The sequence below is a fragment of the Periplaneta americana genome, chromosome 11 (assembly GCF_040183065.1).
Source record: "Periplaneta americana isolate PAMFEO1 chromosome 11, P.americana_PAMFEO1_priV1, whole genome shotgun sequence".
NCBI classification, from domain to species: domain Eukaryota; kingdom Metazoa; phylum Arthropoda; class Insecta; order Blattodea; family Blattidae; genus Periplaneta; species Periplaneta americana.
The window spans coordinates 177096119-177115603 of NC_091127.1; the positions used below are offsets into that span (position 1 = coordinate 177096119).

At 36.1% G+C, this 19485-nt stretch overlaps 1 protein-coding gene and 1 non-coding gene across 4 annotated transcripts in view; both read left to right on the forward strand.

Annotated features, from left to right (window-relative positions):
* Positions 1-19485, forward strand: part of LOC138709638 (facilitated trehalose transporter Tret1-2 homolog) — a 614214-nt gene that overhangs the window by 365209 nt on the left and 229520 nt on the right. For all 3 annotated transcript variants that reach the window (XM_069840549.1, XM_069840550.1, XM_069840551.1), the window contains one exon: positions 15831-15879. The gene's annotated coding sequence lies outside the window, so the exon portion shown is untranslated. The remainder of the gene's footprint in view (positions 1-15830; positions 15880-19485) is intronic.
* TRNAN-GUU (transfer RNA asparagine (anticodon GUU)) lies at positions 16626-16698 on the forward strand. Its single transcript has one exon. It is a non-coding gene; the product is annotated as a tRNA-Asn (tRNA).

A 19485-nucleotide genomic window follows, 5' to 3' on the forward strand; every position in this document is an offset into this window, starting at 1 on the left:
GAGTGAAGTTAATCCTTATGTTTTTAGATGTACTACAATTTCACCTTCTTTTTCTTCTTTGTACTATTAGTACCTCTGAACAACAGAATAGAGTAGAATCTACTATTTGCTCTTTCATATAAGCTACAGCTTTTTCGTTCTGTTTAATTCTTCTTCCTTCGTCCAATTCACACATGTTCTTTCCGTATTTCTTGTAGTAAATAGTACAAAGAGAGATGGCGTTTTCGTACCATTAGCAAGAATCTATAATCATGCTAGTGATTCTGGATTCATTACATAGAACTGCATAATAATGGAATGTGTTATGTTGAAATAATCAGCAATTTCTATAGGGACATAATTTTATTATTACTTCAATTTTTATTGTACCTGAGTTTTTGAATGTAATTCACTCCCACCCCTTCTACTAATGACGTTCAACCGTCCACACAGATCCAAGACTGCATATACAGTCATAGTAGCCTTACGGTTATAGTGAACAGTACGTTCCAGAAATATGTAACCGTTCTCCAGTTACGAAAGAGCTTTCAATATTGAATCATTTTCGCACAAGTAAGTTACTATCGTCCATTTGCCTACGTCGCATTCCGGTTTCTCCCACCAGATTATATTCGCCCCTTTGTAAACACTAGTGGCTGGGCTATCCTAGCTCTTTTCTGAGAAGATTAATTTCTGTTAGGGATTGGACGTCTACGTAATATTATACAACTGTTTAAAATAACTTAAATAAAAGGGCCTCGCTAAGTAATTAACTGACACGTGATTTCCCTCCTTTCTACGACCCTGCGACATAACCACTTGGACGGACAGTAGATAGCATGTCTGAGTAATTTTATCTTTTCGGATCGGGCAGAAGTGAAGATTGAATTTACAGTACATAAGGTACTCTTTTATAGAGTAGGTACAGAATTATTTCAACATGAGTTACTAGTACGAAGGACGAAACTGGTAATTGGAATTAGGTACAATAGTCTATAGTGCGATAATATGCACAATAGAACTGAAGCCTGTATCGAAATGAACGGTCATAATTTTCAAATATGTGTTTAAATGTCCTTATCATATTTTTCAATTTAACTTCATTCTCTATACACAGTATAATATACACTGCATAATGAATACGTCGGCATGGACAGCTCAGTTCGTGAGTAAAAACTCTCACTGTTAATACTGTACTGTATTTTGATTAAACAAAAACCTAATGAAAATTATCAAATTCAAAAGCACGATATTTCCTAGTTTACGTAAATGGATGAACTACTTTTCTTCCCTCCTATACCTAGTAAAGTGATTTGTTTGTATATTACACCAGTATCATCTAACTCCAGTCGTGGAAGGGGGTAGCAAATGGTGTTTTTGTTCTCAACCGTTGATCCAAAGGTATAGCCAGGTTAATATTAGAAATGTTAGTAAAAATAAAATGATGTCCCTGTATTAGGACTTCGGGAATATTGTCATACAACAATTAAAAATAGTAATATAGGCCTATGTCAAAAGTACATAATTAAATAATTTCAATGAACGAAATGCTAATTGTATTAAATATAATATGCGACAAATAATTAAACAAATCAAATGTATCTGTAAACTAAATGAACAGTATAGGCCTAGAATATGTCAAACGTTCTTTAGGAGAAATGCAGTGTGCCAAACGTCATGAAACCGAAACGTCTCTGTGGTATTCGTTACTAAGAGCTGTCTCCAGGTTCTAAAGATTATGATTATTATTATTATTATTATCATTATTATTATTATTATTATTATTATTATTATTATTATTCGATTAATTAAAATGTGTCTCAGTGAAACATACAGCAGAGTCCGTATAGGTCAGTTTCTATCTGATGCTTTTCCAATTCACTGCGGGCTAAAGCAGGGAGATGCACTATCATCTTTACTTTTTAACTTCGCTCTAGAATATGCCATTAGGAAAGTTCAGGATAACAGGCAAGGTTTGGAATTGAACGGGTTACATCAGCTTCTTGTCTATGCGGATGACGTGAATATGTTAGGATAAAATACACAAACGATTAGGGAAAACACGGAAATTTTATTTGAAGCAAGTAAAGCGATCGGTTTGGAAGTAAATCCCGAAAAGACAAAGTATATGATTATGTCTCGTGACCAGAATATTGTACGAAATGGAAATATAAAAATTGGAGATTTATCCTTCGAAGAGGTGGAAAAATTCAAATATCTTGGAGCAACAGTAACAAATATAAATGACACTCGGGAGGAAATTAAACGCAGAATAAATATGGGAAATGCCTGTTATTATTCGGTTGAGAAGCTCTTATCATCCAGTCTGCTGTCAAAAAATCTGAAAGTTAGAATTTATAAAACAGTTATATTACCGGTTCTTCTGTATGGCTGTGAAACTTGGACTCTCACTCTGAGAGAGGAACATAGGTTAAGGGTGTTTGAGAATAAGGTGCTTAGGAAAATATTTGGGGCTAAGCGGGATGAAGTTACAGGAGAATGGAGAAAGTTACACAACACAGAACTGCACGCATTGTATTCTTCACCTGACATAATTAGGAACATTAAATCCAGACGTTTGAGATGGGCAGGGCATGTAGCACGAATGGGCGAATCCAGAAATGTATATAGAGTGTTAGTTGGGAGACCGGAGGGAAAAAGACCTTTAGGGAGGCCGAGACGTAGATGGGAGGATAATATTAAAATGGATTTGAGGGAGGTGGGGTATGATGATAGAGACTGGATTAATCTTGCACAGGATAGGGACCGCTGGCGGGCTTATGTGAGGGCGGCAATGAACCTTCGGGTTCCTTAAAAGCCATTTGTAAGTATTATTGTTATTATTATTATTATTATTATTATTATTATTATTATTATTATTATTATTATTATTACAACAAAAATTTCACCTGGAATTTGGACGTTTGGCAGGCCACATGTTACACATCCTATTTTGAAACACGTTTTAGGGGAAAATGAGCATTGTAATCCGGCGCCTAGTTTTCTTTTAGTATCACGTGTGTCCTGAAAGAAAGCAGATCTGTACAGTATTTGAACTAGTCATGGAATTGTTTTGAAGGAAGTTGTGCATATAGATTAATAGTTGCCACTTATCCTCACCTCTTGCAGATAATTCTGGCTCGCTTCGCAGTCGTAGTCCAGGAACACGCCGTACTTGTGATAGGAACGCTTCATCACAGATCTTAAGAGAGTCGATGAAGGCTTTTCCGGGTCCGGTGAAATGATCCAGAACTTTTGTTCAGCAACCAACTCTTTCGTCAGTTGAAAAGTGTCTGCAGACAATATACGCATCAAGCGTTAAATACTGGGAGGAGTGGGCAAGAAGACCAATGTGTTGTTAGTGATAAACACAATACAGTACAGAACCATAATTAAATGACCATTTGTAAAAAGAGCAGATGTCGCATTTTTTGTGTTTTTTAATTTTTCGTTGACTATTACACTCTTACTACGTCATACTACTTTTGACCAATAAAACGGTACGAAAGGACGTATTTCAACAAATCATGGCTGCTTATCGCACAATTTTATCGCGTCCCTAGCATTTGTTTAATTTTATCGCGTCCCTAGCATTTGTTTAATTTTATCGCGTCCCTAGCATTTGTTTCTTTGTTTGCCAACATTTGAAACTGCGCTGGTCTGGACGTCAAAAAAATATATATATAAAATTACAAACCACTCCAGTCGATGCACAGCAGTTTCAAATATGACGCGCATTGGCATTCAAGAACAAGAATTAATAAAAATCACTGATCATACCTATGCATCTTCTGAAATCCGATTTACAAATAAATGAAGAGCACCATTCGGAAATCTTGAATAAATTGAATACACCATGTAGGCCTAAATCAACGAGTTCCACTTCTATTACGCACACGTCCAATATAACATCAATTGAACCACCAATCATATTCAAATTTGAAAATTGTACATTCAGTAATTATTCCTTTTAAAATTATTCATTCGGAAATTCTGAATAAGTTGAATACACCATGTAGGCCTAAATCAACGAGTTCCACTTCTATTACGCACACGTCCAATATAACATCAATTGAACCACCAACCACATTCAAATTTCAAAATTGTACATTCAATAATTATCCCTTTTAAAATTATTCATGTTTATTTTTATGTCATCGTTGTTAATTAAAACTTTTCTAAGACTTGTGTATATTAATTAGGTTATGTTATAGCTTCTGCTATATGATATTATGGATAGTCACGTATCGGAGATTGTTTAATATTAAGATTTATTGAAAATCATCTGTCAAGTGACGTTGATTACTGGGATTCGGATAATTGAAGTGGAATGTTGCATTTTAATAAAAATGAAACTGAATCAACAAAGCCTTCTTGACTAGTAACATTGCCATCGTGTATAATAAATCGAGAACTTCTCGACGAGGAGGCATTGCTCACTACTGCCATCTAGCATGCATCTAGCGTAATATTTGTAATGTTGAGATGGTACAATAATACATTTGAAGATAGTTGTATTTTCGTAAGTCAATTAATATTTTATTGTATTGGAGTACTTCGTTACTTCTAATCTTTACATACTTTCTTATAATCGTGTAATAGTCACTTAAATCCTACTCGAGTTTTGATTTTCTCTAGATAAATCAAAACGTGTAGTGAGATTACTGTTGATAATGAATCTAGAAGGGTAGGTGCATAATTCTATGTTAAAAGCACAGCAATATCTCAGTTAGAATAAGTTTAAAATGCTGTCATTTTCTTGACATTTTGTTGAAAAGTCAGATGTCCTGGACATCTGTCCTTTTAACAAATGCTTATTCAATTAGCGTTAAAAGCGTGAGATCTTTGTTGACCGCTTTGCGCGGTCCAGTATTGGGAATAGTGCAGTCGAAAAAAATATTTCTCTTATTCTGAAATCATACTCTTTTACCTGAAACTTTAGTTTATGGATATATGTTAAGTCACCAGTCCGAAGACTGGTTTGAACTCTATAAGTAACTGTAATGAGGCCTCATTCGTGAGGCAACTAAGTACACAGGTGAATTTTACTACACTAGTTAAAAGAGCGTACAAGTGTTCTTTTGATTGCAAAATACAGTAGATTAGGACAGGAACATGCCTCCTGAAATCTGTTGTACTCCATGTAATTCTGGTTGGCTAAAACGATCCTGTCATATGCCTTTCTCAGCTCCAATGATATGTCGGGAACCTAAGGATCATTAAACATTCATTCTAGGAACCACTGATCAGAAGATTACAGAGAACTTGTCAGCGAGTTGATTCAGATCTATAACGTGATGGGGTGTCACATCTCTTAAACTAACGTCTTGGATTCTGATCTATTTTTTCTTTCCTCAAAGCCTTCAGGTAGTGAGCGACGAACATGGGGATCGTTTTCATCAGGATTTTTCTGAAATGGAAAAGCGCTACCAGGAAAAATGGAGCCCAAATACAGCTAGACACTTAAAAGAGATGTTTCTCAAATGAAGTATAGCCTAAAATCTATTTCACACTCATTTTAGGTAAATAAATATGATTTTAGGTAAAATGTTATAAGGTATTGGACAATGCCCTAAAGGCGAGCTGCTGATCAATGCTAGACATCATCGTGTACGACACGCTTTGGCGACATCGTTAAGAACTTTAAATTGGGAGATTCATGAGGAAGTATATTTTGTATCATCAGATGGTTCTTTTAGACGGGGAGACATTGTTGCTATTAACGGACGCTTAAAACGGGCTCTTGTTCTTGACCCTACTATCCATTTTGAAAGAAACATAAATCAGGCCACCGAAGTTGATATTGAGAAGAAGTCTATATATGAACCTTGTCTTCCTTATCTTTCTCAAAAGTATAACGTCCCTCTTAAACAATGGTCTGTCATTGGTTTGCTGTTTGGCAGTAGAGGTTCTATTACAAAATTCACATGGAATTATCTTAAGGAACTTCACATTCCTTTTGATTGTGTAATGTCTATTCTTATAAGTATTATCAAGGATTCTCTTCAAATATTACATCATCATCTCTATTTCAATTAATCCACTTATATTTTCCTTCAACAATTAACTTTTTTTTTTCTTTAATGTATCACATCACATTATATTGTACATGTTTATTGTATTCAGGACTCTTGTGGTCACTCAAATTCTTTGAGCTGATGTCTATAATTTAGAAATATATATACTAAACTGAAGTATACATTTCATATAATTACTCAAAAACCCTGGGTGATAAAAAATTTGAAAACAGATCTGAAATCAGCACGAAAATTATATAAGAATCATCCATTCTTTATCTTTTAACAAGAAATATGTTTAATTTTGTTGAGCATGCTGTTCTGCCACGTAAGATGAATCTTAACAAATATTTACATTATTTTATTTGTAGGTTAAAGCTACACCTACCGTCTTTAGTACATGTAATACTTGCAACTACTCGAACATTTTTATATGTGAAGTAATCTTGAATGAATCTGATGATTTTCTTGTCCAGACTGCCGGAGGCGGAGGTGCAGATCAGTAACAGTATACAAATTGGTGACGGACGCATCTTGACCCTCTGAACAGTTCTGAGCAGCGCTGAACTGGTCAAGTGACATAAAAGTGCATGCGTGACTCCAAACACTTTGCGGTCACATTACTTCGTGATACGTAGCATTAAATATTGTCGCCTATACTTCAGCTCATTGTAAGTCAATTTGGTTATTAATCATTGCATTTCGGTTTGATGTGTGGCATGCATTGGTTCTGTGTGTGTGCTGTTTTCTACTTTGTATTGAAAATTGATCAGTTGCTCCCTTAACATTAGCGTCAAGTTACACGTCAGCATTGTGTAACATATGCAGTAGGGGAGTAGTGGGTACAGTGAGACACAAAATATTAAGACAAATGTATGCCAGTGAATTTTCAAGTATTTTTAAAATCAATTGGAATAGAAATATACATTAAAACATGGAGTACAATAATACATAAACAGAAATGTTAATAGATAAAGGACATAATATACAATACGTGTTTGTCAAAAAAAAATGCAAATGTCTCACTGTTCCCATTCAGGAGGGTACAGTGAGACACCACAGTGTCTATTAACGGACATTGAAATGATTTACATTTATTTCAAAAGAAAAGAAAGCTTGCTGTGTCTTTATCTTGCCATGTTCTGTAGACTTATTTAGAATCATTTTGATGTCTGACTTCGAAACCATTGAAACATCTGGAACATTTGGAAAAGTGAATTTTCCATGACTTTTCAAACTTTTGCGAAAAAATATAATGAATTTTTGATGACAACAAAGCTTACAATTATAAGAATTTAATTTAATTATTTATTATTTTTTAATATTTTCTTAAATTTTGTGAATAATTTTTTATTTAAGAAACCATTAAAACGTAATGTATCCATTATTTTAAGCTACATTTCCTAAATTGGTTACTAGTATGTTCATTTTTAATGTTAGTTACCGGTAAATATAATATAGTTACAGTTTATTTTTGCAAATCATTGGTAAATGGGAATAGTGAGACGTCTCAGTGTAGGCTACCCTTCAATGACATGTCTCACTCTTCCCTTTACGCATAGTTCGTTTAAAAATGGCGCCATCACTTCAAAATCAAAACAAGAAAGACGAAACTTTGCCAAACATAACGTCAAATACCATAGTATTAGGTAACAAAACATTCATATTTCTATTTCATTTGTATATTTAATATAACCTTCATTAAACTCAAGCCAAAATTTTACTTCTAGAGTGAAAAATTACGAATTATTTTTTCATCACTCACCTTAATAACTGGAATCAAATCGAGTATGAAAATACTGTTACTTTACTCATGCAACTTACAACTCCACTGTTACAAACATTTCAACATCAAAATTTACCATGTCTCACTGTTCTCCCTGTCTCATTGTACCCACTTCTCCCCTACCTACACACATTGTACAAGTTTCATTCTTTGGTATATAGGGTGTTAGTAAAATAAATTCCGTCTCCAAACGAGTGCCTGACAATCTGCTGGACCGGAGTCCGGAGCCCCAAGCCCTTAAATTTTATATGAGCAATGGAATTCCGTACAACCCCAAAATATTCTTCCCAGCCTGTCCTTTAATGATATGAGGAGGTGGAGAATGGAAGATGGAAGCGAGAGTATCCTGAGAAAACCCTCTGCAAGGCCTTTATCCATCACAAACTCCGTCACGACCAAACTGCTATCGCTCAGCCACAGACGAGAAAGTTCTGTCCCTTTACTTCCAGGAAAACAGTCATGGTCCAGTTTGAGTCTGTCTGTGGAACTTACATTGAGTTAGATATCAATGAAATTGTTTATGTTTCTTACGTCATTAAATAATTTATTGAATATTTCCTAACATTTTCGACTGTCTACAGAGGGAAAGTATAAAATTCCATATTTTTAATAAAAATGAAAAGTAATAATACAAATCATTTATCTTTAAAATGTTAAACTTAAAAGTTCAAATATACTATCTAACATTTTCGACAATTTAAAAACTACTCAAAACAACAGTAAAAAAGAAAAGAAATTAATTTTTTACAATGATTCTTATCAGTTGCTCAGTTGGTAAAGCGTTGGTACGTTTAACCAAATGTCCCGGGTTCGATGCTCGACCCCGGAACAATTTTTCCCTCGAAATTACCCAAATCAACTTTACAGGGAGTTATACCTGAAAGCTTGATTTGCACAATACACGTCACTTTACGTTACAGAAAACCACAATTTAAGTCACACAGAGTTAGTGTGCACTCAATGTTGGTTGCTTGACGGTTGTCAGCCCACTTAGAGGTCTGTGGATATAGAGGAAAAAATTGGATCGGTGTCTGGTAGAGTTCCCGGGTAGCTCAGTTTGTAGAGCGTTGGTACGTTTAACCAAAGGTCCCGGGCTCGATGCCCGTCCCCGGAACAATTTTTCCCTCGAAATTATTCAGTGATTCTAATCAGTTTGAAATGACATTTTGATGGCTAACACAGCTGTAGTTTTCAGGTTCTGGAGGTGTAGGTGGAAACGTTTCCAAATCTTGATCAGGTGATTCGGTATTATGCCTCTAGCTTCAACTGTAACATGCCGTAGATATAAATCTTTTTGAGGTGGTATTTTTCAATATCTGTATATATAATTTGAACTGGTAATGGAAATTACGGGAAAACGGCTGAATGGATTTTAATAAATGACCCCTCATTTTTAAGCTTGGAACTCAAAGTTTTTCAGAAAAATAGTAGTTTTCAGTGAAATGTCAATTTTTCAACATAATTTTCCTATTTTCCAAAATCCATCTGTCGTCAGTTTTGAGAACTAGCTAATTGCATTTCAGAATAAAACAAAACACATACTACAGTAAACAATATTATACGAAGGCCATGATCTGCAAGAATGCTGACATATTTAGAGCTAAAATTAAATTGGTTATTAAAAACTTAACTTACTAAAAATAATTTACAGTTTCGATTCTGTGGTGTGTAATTTTCTGAGCAGCTGTGTATTGGATGTAAAAAATTACAAAACTTGAGGTGGTTTGATGACATTATTACCATTAGAAATTAAATATTATTGTAGTTAATGCCGTAATGTGACTATTTTTCATTAATTATACATATTAATGCTATATTGATGATATGAAAGTGAAACGTTTTGGGGTTATATAAGTAGATGTAGAGAATAACTTAAATTAGATTTTGATTTCTATATTTTACTGAGTGGCAGCTATATAGTATAAGTTGCTGAAAGCTATAAAACTTACGTAAGATAATAATATTATTAAAAATCAAATATTTTTATAGTTATTAATCAAGAGGGGTTGGATCTTTTTCATATATTTAATGGCGGTGTGGTGTAGATATTTATATGCGTGGTTCTCTTCAGTATTGGCTCGAGAGAGAGTATCTTTCATTATTATGGAAGCAAATAACTTTCAGAATGTCTGGTATTCTTCATTGAAAATAAATCTGAAAAATGTTTATTTGAACGTCTAATGAACTTAGTTTGCAGCATTTGCTGCACAAGCCACTAGTAATATGGAATTGTAGACTCCTACATTTGTCGCGTTTCATCATCTAAATCTTCTGGTTGACAACTGCTTTGCTCAAATTTAACAATAGGATCAAGGATGTACCATTCAGAAGAACCTCTTCGATGTGCTAGCATATCAGTTCGGCAATGGCTTCTCTTTTTTATTTTTAAAAATTATCGTTGGTCAGCACCTTTCCACTTCGGGAATTAATGTTGGAACAGACCTCTAAGAACTGACGTACACGTAAATCTACCTGCGTAGCCTATAGTGATGTCAGAAGGAAAGTTTTCAGCTATATTTTTACAGAAAATTTTACTCATAATTAAATTTTGCTATCTTTGCATTCTTGGTTTCAGCATCGTCGTTTATTGTTCACTCTTTAGCTATAAGCTTATCAAATATGAGATGGCGGCCTGGTTGGCGCAGTTGGTATAGTGCTGGCCTTCTATGCCCGAGGTTGCGGGTTCGATCCCGGACCAGGTCGATGGCAATTAAGTGTGCTTAATTGCGGCAGGTTCGTGTCAGTAGATTTACTGGCATGTAAAAGAACTCCTGTGGACAAAATTCCGGCACACTGGCGACGCTGATATAACCTCGGCAGTTGCGAGCGTCGTTAAATGAAACATAACATAACATTTCAAATATAAGATGTAAGTCGCCTAACCTTTAATACCTGTGAATACTAATTCTAAAACAAGCGTCATTGCCACATTTGCTTTACAACACATTGATACTGATTAAGACACAAGCGCTGACGAACACCATATCCTGATAACTTATTTGATCTAATATACTTATTTACTGGGTTTTAAGGAACCCGGAGGTTCATTGCGGCCCTCACATAAGCCCGCCATTGGTCCCTATCCTGAGCAAGATTAATCCAGTCTCTATCATCATATCCCACCTCCCTCAAATCCACTTTAATATTATCCTCCCATCTATGTCTCGGCCTCCCCAAAGATCTTTTTCCCTCCGGCCTCCCAACTAACACTCTATATGCATTTCTAGATTCGCCCATACGTGCTACATGCCCTGCCCATCTCAAACGTCTGGATTTAATGTTCCTAATTATGTCAGGTGAAGAATACAATGCGTGCAGTTCTATGTTGTGTAACTTTCTCCATTCGCCTGTAACTTCATCCCTCTTAGTCCCAAATATTTTCCTAAGTACCTTATTCTCAAACACCCTTAACTTATGTTTCTCTCTCAAAGTGAGAGTCCAAGTTTCACAACGTAAAGAACAATCGGTAATATAGCTGTTTTATAAATTCTGACTTTCAGATTTTTTGACAGCAGACTGGATGATAAAAGCTTCTCAACAGAATAATAACAGGCATTTCCCATATTTATTCTGTGTTTAATTTCCTCCCGAGTATCATTTATATTTGTTACTGTTGCTCCCAGATATTTGAATTTTTCCACCTCTTCAAAGAATAAATTTCCAGTTTTTATATTTCCATTTCGTACAATATTCTCGTCACGAGACATAATCATATACTTTGTATTTTCGGGATTTACTTCCAGATCTATCTCTTTACTTCAAGTAAAATTTCCGTGTTTTCGCTAATCGTTTGTGGGTTTTCTCCTAACATATTCACATATGGTCTAATATAGGCCTAATAATTATTATAACTCTTTCTGCTTCATTTAGAGCTGATGTATGCCTATCATTTTCAAATAAATAGTTATTGGCTAAAAATAATTATTATGATGTTTGATTTGTGATTCCCTGGCTTCGTTATATAGGCTGTAGGGTGAGCAGATAGAGAAATTTAAATGTCATATTCCAGTGAGAACCCAGGAGTATCTGGAAGAAGGTAATGGTGACCAAATAACTTAACTTCAACTTATCTAAATCAGAAGTTTTATTTGCTATTGTATAATGTACATAATGAGAAGTTACGTGCAAAGTTTTATCATTTATTTGCTTAAGTTGCTACTAAAGAATAGAAGATCTGTTACATGGATAGTGTTTTTTTCCAATTACAGACAAGAAATATAATTTTTGTTTTTTTTTTTTTTTTTTAATTTGTCAATTGTTCAGATATCAACTGTCATTATTCTCTGAACTTCTTTTACCCTTTGTGTAGATCTATGATATGTGTGGCCATTTCACAATTTTTGTCTCTTCCATTTATAAACAAACTAGTGGCTTGTGCAGCAAATGCTGCAAACTAAGTTCATTAGACGTTCAAATAAACATTTTTTAGATTTATTTTCAATGAAGAATACCAGACATTGTGAAAGTTATTTGCTTCCATAATAATGAAAGATACTCTTTGTCGAGCCAATACTGAAAAGAACTACGCATATAAATATCTACACCACACCGCCATTAAATATTTGAAAAAGACCCAACCCCACTTGATTAATAACTATAAAAATATTTGGTTTTTAATAATAGTATTATCTTACGTAAGTTTTATAGCTTTCAGTAACATATACTATATATACTATATAGCCGCCACTCAGTAAAATATAGAAATCAAAATCTAATTTAAGTTATTCTCTACATCTACTTGTATAACCCCAAAACGTTTCACTTTCATATCATCAATATAGCATTAATATTGTGACAGCGACGTGAGATTCGAACTCACGACCAGCGTCCCGCAAGAGAGAAGATCGCGCGGAGCACTTGTGATGGCGCGCGGCGGAGAGGGGAAAAGGGCCAACGCGGCGAGAGAGTGGAGCGAGAGTGCGCGCGCATCTGGTGCTGGTAGAGAGGAGAGGGCTCGGGATTTTTCTGGAGTGCCATCTCTAGAGACGCGTGGAGCCTTCGAGGCTACGTCGCTGTGGCTATAAATTACGGACGCGAAGGAACGACAGCAGTTTTCCAGTTTGCAGTTTTCAGTTATTAAGTCAGTGAGAAAGCCAGAGCAAGCAAGCCAGACTTGTGTGCCGGAGTTCGACTCGAGTGTGCGTCCGCATCTGCGTCAGCATCCGAAGGCCTGAGTTCGAGTGCAGTGGACCGCAGTTGGAGGGACCTGAGTTCGAGTGCAGTGGACCGCAGTTGGAGGGACCCGAGTTCGAGTATAGTGAACTGTCTCTGAAGGTCTGTGGTTCGAGATACTATGAACTCGAGTGACTGAGATAGAAGAACTGTGAACTGAGAACTGGTAGTTCTGATTTGTAAATAGTGCTTTGCAAATATTAGTTAAGATTAACAGTTCATTGTTGTGCGTAATAGTCCAAGTAAATTGTCATTGTCGTCGGTGGAGTGCTATAACGAATACTGTGTTGAGTGAGGATCCAATTGTTGACGAGAGCGTTGAAGGTGAATTGTAGAAAGGAATTACTGTTGTGACGAATAAATTACATTGTTGTTACTAATAAAATTCACAATATGTATAATTAATTAAATATAGTCACATCATGGCATTAACTACAATATTATTTCATTTCTCATGGTAATAATGTCATCAAACCACCTCAAGTTTTGTAGTTTTTTATATCCAATACACAGCTGCTCAGAAAATTACACACCACAAAATCGAACCTGTAAATTATTTTTAGTTAGTTAAGTTTTTAATAACCAATTTAATTTGAGCTCTAAATATGTCAGCATTCTTGCAGATCATGGCCTTCGTGTAATATTGTTTACTGTAGTTTGTGTTTTGTTTTATTCTGAAATGCAATTAGCTAGTTCTCAAAACTGACGACAGATGGATTTTGGAAAATAGGAAAATTATGTTGAAAAATTGACATTTCACTAAAAATTACTATTTTTCTGAAAAACTTTGAGTTCCAAGCTTCAAAATGAGGGGTCATTTATTAAATCCGTTCAGCTGTTTTCCCGTAATTTCCATTACCAATTCAAATTATATAGATGTATAGATAGGCCAAGTATATACTCCATAGGATCGATTGAAAAAAACATGCATGTGTTTGATATAATTTGCCATCTCTATGGAAATTTATACGTTGTGTTAAATACTAATATTGCCTTTATTCAAATGCTTAAAATTATGCATATTTAACTAGTTCTAAAATAATATTTATTAATGGTTCCAAATTGCACTACAGATGCCTTCCAAACCATTATTTGAAAGCTGAGGAGTCCTTCTGCAGTGTCATAGATCAATTATCACAAACAGAAATGATTACAAGGGAACAAATATTACCTTAGTTAACAAGATCACAATATTAGAATTTCAGTCATTATTTAAACAAACGAGCCTGAAAAACTAAAACTTATGTAATATGAATCTGAAATAGGAGACAGCTAAAATATCATTATTTTGAAGTTGTATTTTTCCTTACATTAGTGCAGAAACAAATATCTCAGAAGAGGAAGATTCACATTTTTTAGCATCACTCAAACTCACATTGATTGATGCGGACCGCACATTACGGCATATTGATTTTAATAAAGTAATGCTTTGTAGTTTTAGCTGCTGAATTTCTTGCTTTTACATTTTTTTTTTTTTTTTGAGTTGGTGGTTGTCCGAAATATTCAGCGTATCTGTCAGCATGTTCATTTGCATATTTCACAACGTTTAAAGGCCCATTCACAATGAAAATTAAACATAACCGTAACATAAACACAGAAGTTTGCGGCCAGGTTATCAAATAGCATCATTCACAATGATTCACATAAACACTAACATTAATATTACCGTAAGACGTTAACATGAAAGTTTGCAAACTCTAAACTTTCATGCTTATGCTTACGTGATATGCAAACAGAACACAATCGTGGAGCGCTAATGTATACGACATAATATGAGGAAACGGCGTCATTGTTATGTTTCCATGGTTACCAAGTATCTTAGCGGTTATGTTTATGCTCAGTTGGGAGAGCGTTGGTACGTTTAACCAAAGGTCCCGGGTTCGATACGCGGCCCCGGAACAATTTTTCCCTCGAAATTATTCGGTTATGTTTATGTTCCCATCGTGAATGTTCTTGATTTTACCGTAACGTTTACATTTTTAAGTTAACGCTTACGTTATGTTTAATTTTCATTGTGAATGAGCCTTAAATCAAACAAAACTTTTCTGTGCAGGAGGCTTTGTAGGTTTATTGCATTCTACTTATCAGTAGATGTTACTAGTTACAAGTTACAATAAATAACCCGCTACTAAACAACAAAACAAGTGCAGGAGGGTGAAAGTAGCTAGCTTTCTTACCCTCCCAGTCTTTTAAAATTCATTACTTCACCTAGCTAGCCTGGTGATGAAATGCAATTAATATTTACTAAAGCGCTCTCTATTTCATGTAGCCTACATCAAATCTGCTACTTTCCAATCCTGAAATGAGAGGAAAGTACCAGTAACTGATTGCCCTTCCTCCTTGCTCGACATCAGGAAAGAATTTCTTGAAGTGACGTATTCTGTATATCTACTTCATATTTCTAACATGTGCGTTGAAGAAATTTCGCCAAGTACTACCTAACTATATTGTTGAATTCTGTGAATGCATATAAAGGTCAAGCTTGGCAAGAGATTATTCTTAATAAAGATGAATAGGAAGTAGGTGTGTTGTGTACTTTACGAAAATTATCTTTCGCACCTACCGACCACGGAGAAGTAGTGTTCATTACTCCCGCCCTGTGTTTGGAAGGTCCGGGGTTCGATTCCAGGGTTTGCCTATCCTGACTTGGGGGTTTGTCGTTCCTCCAGACAAATGCTGAGGCTGTATCATTTCTAGAGGACACTACCTGCCTACTTCACAATCTTAACTATCTTATCTGCCACAATCTAGTATCGCATCGTCCCAGCAAACGTGCTCTCTTGGGCACGAAGGGGAAGTGTGATGTTGTGGCGGAAACACTTCTTACGCTCAATGTTCTAGTGTTACTTCTAACAAGCATTTTATTTTCTTTTCAGGATGGCCAATACCTTCTTTCCGAATGGCAGCGTAATTTTGATCAGCATGGTGAGTCCATATCTCTAATGACGTGTGCTGTTTTAATTAGTATGAAATATCTGCCTTTTGAGAGAGAAAATTTCATTTCCTCTGATGTTGCAATGAAATCCAGGGTATTTTTTGGTGATATTCGACGCAAACTGTATTACAATCTGTCAAGATTTTAATCCTAGGGTATCTCTTACTTTGTATTATAGAAACTGTCTTAATATTTACAACTTCCTGTGTTGTTTTTCTGTAAGAATGTGTAATTAGTAGATCGCTGTGTGTCATTTCGGAAAGTTGAATTAAAGGACGAATTTTATTTAATACATAAACCATTATTTTAGTTTTGCCTAATTATTCCGTAATTTTTTATATAATTTACTGTTTGAATCTTTGTTGCATTACAGTCTGCTTAGTCTTTCGTGTTGTATTGTACGGGGAGGGGACGGTTATCCGTGTATAAGCTGCATTGTTGCTTATTAAAGATGCGACGTGTATTGGATTGCGACAAACGCCCAGTCATTCGGGCCCATTATGCTACCTTCGAATTTTGATACGGGCGAGGAATGGTTTATTAATTTTGTTGAAGATGCTTCTTTCAAAAACAGGATTATATCACTGAATAATACACGTCACTGTTCGTTAACAGAAAACCACAATGTAAGTCACACGGAGTTAGTGTGCACTCGAAGTTGGTTGCTTGACGGTTGTCAGCCCACTTTGAGGTATGTGGATATAGAGGGAGGAATTGGATCGGTGTCGGGTAGAGTTCCCGGGTAGCTCAGTTGGTAGAGCGTTGGTACGTTAAACCAAAGGTCCCGGGTTCGATACCCGGCCCCGGAACAATTTTTCCCTCGAAATTATTCAAATCAACTTTACAGGGAGTTATACCTGAAATCTTGATTTGCAGGATTATATCACAGTCTAATATACAGTCGCGAAGCTCAATACGTAGTAAATATGCAAACATTAGGTAGTTGCTCACCACTAGGATCGCTAATATCGCCTCATTACAGGCAATGCAAAATAGTACCGTCACAGTCTATTGTTTCTAGCACCCTCAAAACTCAAGCTTCGTGACTGTATATAGTAGACCGTGATTATACGACATGTCTTAACTCTACTACTTGCACCTTCCGAAGAATGCTGCAGTATATTAACTTGCATATTTTTTTCAAAATGTTTGTATCGTGGTGCCGAGCTCATGGAAGCACGAAGCTCTACTTTCTTGCCCCCATACGCCTGCATAGCGTGTAAAGAGGGTAGCTTTACGCGCGGTAGCGACACATTAAAAATAGCGTGTGAGAGGGTCTTAGACTAGAAATGTTTAGCTTAAATGTAGTTCTGTTTATAAGTATGCATAAGGGTGTAATTATTTGACTTATTTGAACTGTTGTATCAGTGAAGTGTGGTGAGTCAGTGGAGTTATGGTTTTACAGTGCAGTGAATAGTTCCGATCAGTGATAATTTATAGCGTCAATGAAATGTGTTCTATAGTGTCAGTGAAATGTGTTATAGAGTGTCAGTGAAATGTGTTCTATAGTATCAGTGAAATGTGTTATAGAGTGTCAGTGAAATGTGTTCTATAGTGTCAGTGAAATGTGTTCTATAGTGTCAGTGAAATGTGTTCTATAGTGTCAGTGAAATGTGTTATAGAGTGTCAGTGAAATGTGTTCTATAGTATCAGTGAAATGTGTTATAGAGTGTCAGTGAAATGTGTTCTATAGTGTCAGTGAAATGTGTCAGTGAAATGTGTTCTATAGTGTCAGTGAAATGTGTTCTATAGTGTCAGTGAAATGTGTTCTATAGTGTCAGTGAAATGTGTCCTATAGTGTCAGTGAAATGTGTTCTATAGTGTCAGTGAAATGTGTTCTATAGTGTCAGTGAAATGCGTCATAGTGCCACTACAGCGAGTGAGATGAGAGTAAAGTCAAAGATTATTATCAGTACCAATGTGAAACTTATGTAGGGCCTATACATATGTAGGTTGTATTGTAAAATTAGGTTCACTTATTAATTAGGTTATCATCATCATCATCATCATCAACAACAACAACAACAAGATAGGCCATTTGGCCTGTTTCGTCTCAGAAGTTGTCTTCCCAACGACGCCTAGGTCTGCCAATATCACGCACCCCTGTTGGGCGATATTGCAGAACCTGTTTTAGGTTATTTTATGTATTATTATTAATTGTAATTATTGTGTTAAATTGTATTGTGTATTTATAGATTGTATTGTGTATTGTAATTTTATTGTGTATTGTTTATATTGTGTATACCACTGCCACCGGGTGCTTGCCCACTTGCAGTGTAAATAAATACATACATACATTACTCTGCAAGTCGGAAGGTCGCAGGTTCGATGAGGTCATAGACTTTGTTCATTAATCCAGTCCTTCCTGCCGCACTATGATCTTGGAGTCTACTAACGGAAATAATTACATCAAGGTTATTTCCTTGAGGGTAAAGAAGGTGGGCACGTAGGACTGTCATCCCTACTGCCTTTAACGCCGGCTGTCTGCACAGGTGAGGAACTTTAACCTCCCACTATCCTTGGGCCTCCATGACTGTAATGTAATGGTGAAGACTTTACCTTTACCTTAGAAACTCACCGATCTCTGACAGATTTGAACCCGCGAATCTAGGTTCCCATCATCAGACCATACAGAAAGACAGCTGTTGTGGTATTTTGGAGCGTTGACGACTTGTCGGAAGTGGCGTGAGGAAGAAAATGTTTCCACCTCTGCGTCAATAAATTCTTGACACTTTTCATGCGAACCTTCACAGACAGACATTTATAAGATGACACTCAGCTGCAAGATCGATGATAACTTCTGTGTGACGACTGTAGTCCACACAATGGAAAACCCTGAACAGACGGCCGGCACTGCTAGGCGCAAGAAGTGATCGGACGCTTTCGCGAGACTCGGAAACAAAATGTAGTGGGGGACTGACTACTGTAAGCCTGCTGAAAATTCTAAATAACAAAATCGTTAGAAAAGAAATTGTTTGTTGTCGAAGCTTTCTGTGGAAAAAATCCGTGACTGATGTTGCTCGACTGGATGTCATTTGCGAAAGTCACCGATTTACCAGCGGCGATGCGTCTCTTCTTAATTCGTGCGATGTTCTCCTTCGTGCAGCACCTGTTGAAAACAAATAGGCTGTGTATTAGCTGCACAGGTGATATCTGTTACACACAGCTTGCTGTATATCCGGCCTTCGCGTCTCCGCTAACCTCCCGGGTACAAATAGAATTATCTCAGTCATGTATTGTTTGTAACCTCTTAAATGGATTCATGTATGTTAATTGTTTGTATGAAAAGAAACTGTGTGTTATGCCCCAGGGCTAAAGAACGCCCTGTAGCATGATTTCCTGTGGAGTATTAAATTTGAAACAGGAACAGTGTCAGCGGAATACACGGTCTTAAGATGCTTAGCCAGCGTTATAGAGTCTTGTCGGGCGTGTGGTAAATCACTGCCTACAATGAAAGTATTCTTACGCCACAGATCATCGCTGGACTAATCGCATTGGTCCAATAGAACAAAGCATGCATTTTAATTGGTTAAAATTATATCACGCATTGTTCGAACTCTTTTCTTGCGCGTAGTATCAGTATAGCGACTTATCAC